At 39.7% G+C, this 8913-nt stretch overlaps 1 pseudogene; it reads right to left on the reverse strand.

Moving 5' to 3' along the window:
- Positions 1 to 902: 902 nt before the first annotated feature.
- LOC107511199 lies at positions 903 to 1707 on the reverse strand (annotated as a pseudogene).
- Between the last annotated feature and the right edge of the window lie 7206 nt (positions 1708 to 8913).

Raw genomic sequence — 8913 nt, forward strand, 5'->3', positions numbered from 1 at the left:
ACTGAAAAGTAACATATAAACGAAAAGTAAGTCTAGCTTCTCACCACCTTCTCTAACCCAATTCTTACCATTACTATTCTACTTAGAAACGAATAGCTTAATTCACCCAGGTGTTCACACCAAAACTTTCTTGTTCCCAATCCATCACAAAAGTTATGTTTGATCAACCTATAAATGAGATGCCAGTTAAAAAGGAAAAGAAAAACAAACAAACAAAAAGAAAACCCAAAACACAAAATCATTAAAACAAAACAAACAAACAAACAAACAAACAAAAACACCTCATGGTGCTCAGAAAGACCTCCAAGGAAGCCAGGGGTCAAGACTGCTGCCCAAAGTTTCCAAAGGGTTCACACATTCTGTGTGTCCCTGTGAGAAGTGTATGTGAATTCAATGAATGATTCAAGTTTTGGCTGCAAATTCAGGTCTTTCCCTCCAATGCCCTTTCTCTCCAAATGTCCCAAGCTCATCTCCACAACCGACAGAGACTCACCACTTGCCTGTATCGAGGCTTCCCTACTGGTCCATTAAAAATATCTAAAGTGATGAAACATCTTGTATAGAGCTAAGAGAAGCCAGCCAGGCCTCCTGGATCCCCTGGGACTGCCAACTAAAGGCCAGGCTGGGTCAGGCAGAGATGCCTCCCGCCCGCTTCTGGGCTGCACCACGGGGTCCCGGACTTGTTTCTTCCGCAAAGATCTCGGCAGCACCAGCAGCACAACCCTCTGTGGAGCTCATTCTGGGTGAGCCCACCAAGACCACTAGGTGCATCCCCATACTTATCAGGAGTGGCTTTGTAGCCAGTCTTCCATGCACATAGCAACAAGCCCAGCTGGGCCAGGAGCGTTCCCCAAGCGACAGCCCTATCAAAGCGCGTCTCAATCGGAAAGCGCCCTGCCTGTCTAGCTACGAGACGTTTCAGTTAGTTCTGGGACTGGCTGGGAGAGGATAGACTTGGGTCTTTTGAGCCTGTTGTCCTTGCTGCTGTCGCCCTCGACCCTACTGGCCAGCGATTAGGAATACCTGTGCATCATGAACGCCATTGACCATTAAAGAGGACTTGCAGTAGCTCTTGATGGTGACCGGCGGTGGGAGCATGTCTATATGCCCCATGGGGGTGCAGGAGATGATACCCAGCAGCAGAGGCTCTGCAGGCTGAACACTTGGTTGGGCCCCCAGATCTTCTCCATGCCATGCCGCATGAACACTATGAAGGACACGATGACGTAAAAGGACTCGATGCACAGCAGCCCCAGGTCCTGCAGTTCTTCTCTGCGCAGGCGCGCGCCTGCTCTGTGGGGACTCGCTGCGTGTTCCCAGCCAGAACCCAGGAGACGTCCCTGTAACCCCACCCACATCACGCCCGGCACATGCTTCTGAATATCTTTGATCCACCAGTCTATGCAACAGAAGGACCAGCAGTTGGTAATGTCATATGCCTTGTGTCCCTTGGAATAGGACCTGAAGGTGGCTCAGAACCTGCCATCATGGCCCAACGTGCCCCGGAGCTCCAGCTTGACCCACCCACAGTCTAGCAAGATGGTGGTCATCTTATACTCGATTCCGTTCGTGTAGGTGTACGGGGTACTCAGCCATACAGTCCTGCAGGGTCTCCAGGATCTTACCTTTGTTTGCACGGTTGTCGCCCGCCAGCAGGAACTTGAGCAGGTAATCATAGCCCTTAATCAGGCTTCCCTGAGTCGTCATCCTATGCCCAGGCACAGGCTGCGCTAGAGTGCGGCGGTGAAGAAGGCTGCATGCCATCTACCTGTAGTCTCCCTCAGCCTGAGGTTCCACCTTCTAACTACCTCTATACCACTAGCATGTTTTTCACGAATAACTGAAATAGCCTCTAAATCAATATTCTTGCTTCTACTCTTGCCTCCATAGTTTATTCTCCACAGAATAGCCAAGGTGATATTTTATCAAGTCACTTCTGTGATTGTCATTAGTGCCACCCACTGACTACACTGCCCTCCTGTCCCTTTGGATACATGGTAGGATTGCCTTCTTATGGGTGGGTGGGGTTATATGTCTTATTAATGACCAATAAGTTGTAGGCAAAATGACACCTGCATTAATAGGTTACAGGATTTAATTGCTGATTCTAGACCATCCAGAATATACTCTTCCCACTGCCATAGAGACCGGCATGTTCCAGACAGTGGTGACTTCAGTCTGGGTCCTAGACTGAAGATAATGAGCCGAATCCCTAGTAAATGGTGTACTCATGAGAAAAGTCTGTATTGCTTTAAGCCACTGAGATTTTCTTTTGTTACTACTTCATAACACCTATCTTGATTGATGTTCTCTGCTGCTTGAACTATGTTGCATGTAGATGTAGTTCTAACATATCTTGAATAAAATACAAATCTCTTAACATGGCCTGTACAAGCCTATGTGAGTTGTCCCCTTCCTACTTCTTGATTCTTATACTCTAGACAGACTGTCCATGTTGTTTTTCGACTTGCCAGGCCCACTTAGTCTTTTTCCACTTTCTGTTCTTTGTGCCTGGAACATTTTCTCCTCAGATCTTCATGTGACTGACTCCATCACGTCTCTGGGTTTTCTGCTCAATGTCACCCACTTAGAGTTTTACTTTCTCTTTTTAAAATATGTCCCCCATTGATATTTGGGGATATTTTTAATTTATGTATGAGATAGACCAGGTTATGCTAAAATAACAAAACAACCCCGAATCTCAGGAGCTTATCACAACAAAAATTTATTTCTTGTTCTCACTAAATGTCTAACTGAGATCAGATCAACAGTGGATCTCTGTCCATTGCATCAAGCAAGGACCCAAGCTAATGGAGACTTCATTTTATCACAAGCTTCCAAGATGCCTTTGGAATGAAAATGGGTACCATACAGTAGCACAACTGATTAAATAGGCAGTCTCAGAAGTGACACAATGTTACTTCAACTAACCACAGGCAATTACAATGTTGTCCTGAAGGAAAAAAGACTCTTTAATGTCATCCTAGAGGAGAGAAAAATTAGATTCTCAGGAAAGCCACAATAGTCAATAGCCACAGCTACTATATTGGTTTTCTACTGCTGCATAAGAAATTACTACTGAGCTATACTTAAAAAAAGCCTTCTTTTATTAGCTCACAGTTTTGTAGGTCAGAAGTTTGTGTGGGCATAATTTGATTCTGTGCTCAGGATATCATAAAGCTAAAATCAAGCCCGAGCTGGGTGCTTGCAGTTGTAGGACTGAGGTCTCTGTTCCTTTCTGGCTATTCTCTGGTCCTGGGGACCACTTACATTCCTCTCACATTGCCTGCTTCATGTTCAGACCAGCAACAGTGCATCAAGTCCTTCTCTTTTCTCCCTTTGCCTAATCATCCTTTCTGCTTTCAGTGGGAAACATCACCAGCAGCATATTGTTCTTGTTGCCTCTCTCATTCATCCTTATCTTCCTTTTCTTTTGCCATTTAAAGCTCATATTGTTTAATCCTCCTCTCTCCCCACCCTTTGCTATCTCTTCCTAGTGCTAGTCATACTCTTCCTCTCCCACCAGATAAATCCAGGTTTTTGTGTATATGAATATTTCAAATATTTGACTTTTTGGAACTTTCATGATACATTTGAACAGGTAATACAGGTCTCTACCTCATCCTTACTCACTGGGAGGTGTTTTGGCCCATGACGAAATGTATTTTCATGATGAGTTTTTCTTTAGAACATCCTCTCTGTGCCAACTTCCTGTACCATGTATGCAGACATTCTTGTCTCTCTGACTACACTAGGAGTCATGAAAAATCGAATAATTGTCATGCTATAACTGTTAATTCCTTTTATTAGCCCTGTCTATTCTCAGATTTCCCCTCCATTATCATCTAAATTAAAAAAAAAATACACATACACACTCACATATATATGTATATGTGTGTGCGCATTATATATATGTATATAATTTGTCATATATGTTAGGAACCATATAGAAGAGTAATATATATATACATATACATATATACACAAATATATGTGCGTGTATGTGTATATATATATATGTGCGTGTGTGTGTGTGTATGTGTATATATATATATACACACACACTGCTACTACTACTATTTCTGAAAACTTTCCAAACTAATTTTTTCAATCTTTAGTGAAGTGCAATGTGGTATCTCTCCCAAGCACTCTCTGAGTTAAAATGCCGACTCCGTCTGCAAGTACTCTATCCATGCAGGAACTAATTTATGAGGAAGGGCCTTGTCTGTATACAAATGATGGTTAAAAGTGTTTTTGCCATAAGAGAATGTTACTTCAGCAAGTACCGACATGGTTTGCAAACCTTCAGGAAATAGCCAGGATCAAGGTTCCAGGATACTCACCTCCAGTCTCTGGATAGAGAATATAATCTTTATCTGAGTGAGAACAACTCTTCTTTAAGAAATTTAGTTGTAAAAAGTATTTAGAGATAATCATATTAAAAGTGTGTACTCTATGTTCTCTTCTAAGTATTTGGATTCTCATACTCCATTTTTCCATGGCCTTTCAAACAACCTTTGCTTACAGAGGTCGATTTATACTTTTTTCTCTCCTCAGCAAGTGCTACCATATGAGACCACCCACATCTGTATCATATCTAAGTTAGAGATACTAAATTGGACTCTGATATCATGCTCTTGACTTTTATCATGCTCTCGTAAGGACTATCATATATTCTTCTGCATTTGATATGAAATAGAGACTGAGAATATTTTCTTCTAGATTCTGTATGTCTCCTTATCAATGTAGGAAATCTCTCTCCAAGTTCAATATGAAGAAACCTTTATTTTCTTCAGAGATAGGTATATTAAGACCTCAACATATTTTCTTCTGCAAACTGGTTGTTGAGAAGCTCCGTGAGTCTTATAATCAATTCCAAAAGCTGCTTTTATCCTTTTTAACTCAGACCTCTCCAGGCCAGCATACACTCAGTCCTGGTAAACTGCATCTTCAAGTCCAATATTTGTGTGTGACCATGTGAAACAGAAAGAAAGAGAAAAGGGCATGTGTTGGGGTGGGGAAAAGCAAATAGAAGGAGGAGCATCAGGAGCCAGTGAAAGCACATGGTTTCAGATTGTGCCTCAAACCCCAGGTCTGCTATTTGATTGTCATGATTTACATATCCTCTGTAAGCTTAGGTTTCTTCATCTGTAAATTGTTAATGAAAATACTTGCTTTATAGTTATTGGGAGGGTCAATAAAAATCTTTAATCAATATCTGGTTCTTAGTAAAAGCTCAGTAAATGGCAGCTCTGATCGTCCATATTTTTGCATTACTGAAGAATAAAGATGGAGAGAAATCTAAGCAAAGAAGTCAACAGCCCCAAAATAGAACTGCTGGTGAGTTGTCTTTAATGCACTTTTAGATGTGCAGAGCTTCAGACCTCCGGAAAACTATGACATCATAATGCTTTTCCTCCACGAATTCTACATCTTTCTTTCTCTTTTCCTTCTTTTAGGATTCATGACTAATTATGGCCACAGCTTTGTCCACCTGTGTTCATTCATTCTTTTATTTATCATTCATTCATTTATTCATAAAATTCTGTGAATCTGCTTTGTGTCAGATACTGAGCTGGGTGCTGGGGGTATAATAGTTAATATAGGCACAGCCCTGCCTTTACAGAGAGCACAATCTAGAGAAGGAGACAGAATAAAGGCTATTATAAATGTTAATTGTATGCGCCTCCTTTTGTCACCAGCAACAGTGACCCAGTGAGCTATTTCATAGAAAAGTCTTAATGAATCCTTCTAGGATTATTTATGACTAATGAAGAACCTCTAAAAAGGTGAAAAGCTTAATCCAAATAAATGAATCTCTAATGACAGAAGTTTGGTTAATGTGGCACCAAGAGTAAAACAGATATTTAAATCAAAGGCTCTGCCAAGAACCCCTTAAATCCCACCCCATCATTAACTCTTACTATGCTGGAAAGTAAAGATTTGATATTCTTTGCACATGGTGACTGTTAAAAAATAAGGGATGTTCTCAACTCCATACCCCAAAGTAATACTCTTCTTCCTTGTATATAAGCTCAAGAAAACTGGGATCTGTTTTATATTTTAAAGATGAAAAAGCCTTGACTAAATGAGTAGAGAAAGATCCATAATTGGAAGAACGAGAGGATTTTCATTGTAAGCTGACATATTTAAACATGGAAATGTTGTAAAGGTAATAAAATTGCAAAATAGAATGTGACAATTCAAGTTGAATTTGAATTAAGTGGTCCTCAAACCTAAGAACCACTGATTGCCACACATTAGAATCAACTGGGGACCTCTTTTAAAAAATTCCAGTGCCTGTGTTCCATCCTAGACCAATGAAATAAGCATGCTTGGGATCTGGACATGAAAATATTTTTGGATTTAAATATTTTAGATTTTATTTTACAGCCAGTGTTGAGACCACTAGAGCAGAGGACAGGATTTGTGAGATGTATCCTGAAGGCTTGGCCAGATTTTGATAGATTGTAGAGGGGTGAAAATGGCTGTCTAGCAAGAGACAAATAGACTTGAGAATGGAGCTGAGAGCACCCTTCAGCTTCTAACCAGTAAGAAGCCAGGACCCTCTGCCCTACAACCACAAGGAAATGAATTCTGCCAACAATTGGAGTGGGTGTGGAAGTGGATGATTTCCCAGTCAAACCTTCAGAGCAGAGTGCAACCTGGCTGACACTTTGATTGCAGCCCATGAGACCTTAAGCGAAAGACCAGTTAAAAGCTCAAACTCCTGACCCACTGAAACTGTGAGATAAATATATATGTTTTAAGCTACTAGATTTGTGATAATTTGTTGTACAATAGAAAACTACTACACCTATTCAGAAATATAAATCAAAAATGGTGCTACTGATGAGTCAAGTGTAAATTGTAACACTCCATCTTATCCGTAGCATTTGTTCTATAGTTGGGGTTTCTGGTTTTTAATAATTCATTTACAAAAGATTCGGTTTGTAGAATTTTTACTTTGACTCATAAAAGCCCCTTCAAGCTGAAAAACAAGTGGGTTTCAGGCAATTTGAGGACAGCTTTAAAGATTTAACGGAGTTCTTTTCATTAAAGTAAAACAAGTCAGTGAATTCACCAATTGTTCATCAGCATGAAAGAAAGTTTTACCCTGTGGATGTTGGTTTGTTATTATAGTTACTGTAATCAATATAAGATGGAATGAAAACTTCTGTTTGAGCCAGACCCGTTCATGTCTTTTGAAGGCAATTTTAGGATGGATTGATAACCTAAAAACAAGTGAAAAATACTAGCTAGTCAGTTCACAATAGTGTCTGTCTGTCTTCTGCCTATCTGTCTATCTGTTTGTCTATCCTTACGGATTAATGTCATCTAAATTTTGTTACCCAGCTTTTAAATAAAGGATCAAGAATGTCCTTGTATATGCACACTTTTAAAAAAATGATGACACTGAGTCTAGCTGCATGAGTTTCCTTTGTAGGAAGCTAAGTGGCAGTCCTGCATAACAGATGAAATTGCTTAATACAAATCATGTATGGAGTATAGAAAATAGAACTCTTGGAAGACTCCCCAAAGGAGAGTTGAAGAAAAGTTGATATTCCTAAAGTGCTCTATACAGAAAATATTGGGTATTTTCTATATAGAGCACTTTAGGAATATCAGCTTTTCTTCAATTCCTACTTTCTAGAACAGTCCAGAGTTGAACATAATGTATAGTGAAGGAAAACTGGAAACATTATGATTTAGAAGTATGCCTACAATAATTATTACATAGCTATCAATATTAACTTATGTTTGTATATAATTTTATAGGGGTGTTTGTTAATGATCTTCTGAAATATAAGGCTGCGATATTATACTCTCCACATAACATTTGGAGAGAAGGAAAGAAAGGAAAAAAGAGAGCAGTAGGGAGATATAGAGATAGATAGAGATAAGAGAGACAGAAATAGAGATAGAGATGATAGAGAGATAGAGATAGAGAGGCAGGGGCAGGGGCAGGAGTGGGGGCAGGTATGGAGAGAACAATGCCAAAATGAGAGTGGAGATTTTACACTTTCTTCTCTAAGCACTTTTCATTATCCTGTCACATTTTATTAACACTTGTGCAAATATTGAGACAGGACTTTTGCCCAACTACCATTCAGGACACCAAGGAGAAAGAAAAGATTCATCAACTTTTGTTGAGAAAATCCTGATTTTTTACATCAATCTTTCCCTGAGTGTAAGCACTAATATTGGAATCTTTGAGCACTAGACCTGATTCCTTGATGAAGAAACCAGAGCCCAAACAAGTAGCTAGTTTTGTCAAATAAGAGTACGAGTTGACCCATAGTAGAGGCTACCAACTATTCTATGAGGTCTTACTCTGTTCCAGCCACTCTGAATACATCATTTTTAAGGCTTTCAAGAAGCTTTATGCATATGAGGAAACTGAGGCTCAGAGAATTTAAGGTACATGGCCATAGCCAGACAATTAATATATGGCATATGAGGGATTTAAAGCCAGGTCTCTTTAATTCTAAAGCCTATGCTTTTTCCATTCAAATAGGCTACTTCTTGAGAATCTATTTTCCTTTATTCCCAGCCATAGCAACTTTCTTATCACTGAATCTGAGCCTAGAGATAAAGTCAAAATTGGTCTTTATCTTATGAGAATTTAATCCAGAGACTGTTTCTCTCTTTCACAGATAGCTAGAGCTTATAGGTTTGTGAGAAGATAGAAGGGCAACTGCTCTTTCGTGGAGGATGTGTGTGTATGTGTGTATACGTGTATTCATACACATGTGAATACATGGCCCTGCTATTATAGGTGCTACAAAAGTTGGATGCGCTCTCTGATGTTTCTGCGTAGTTATATATTTTTATTTTCATATTCTGGTTTTTATCTGAAGTGTAGCTTTTCATTGTTTACATATGAAGACATTCATCGGCATGTATTAAAGA

This window comes from Rousettus aegyptiacus, unplaced genomic scaffold (genome assembly GCF_014176215.1).
Source record: "Rousettus aegyptiacus isolate mRouAeg1 unplaced genomic scaffold, mRouAeg1.p scaffold_m13_p_2, whole genome shotgun sequence".
Taxonomy (NCBI): domain Eukaryota; kingdom Metazoa; phylum Chordata; class Mammalia; order Chiroptera; family Pteropodidae; genus Rousettus; species Rousettus aegyptiacus.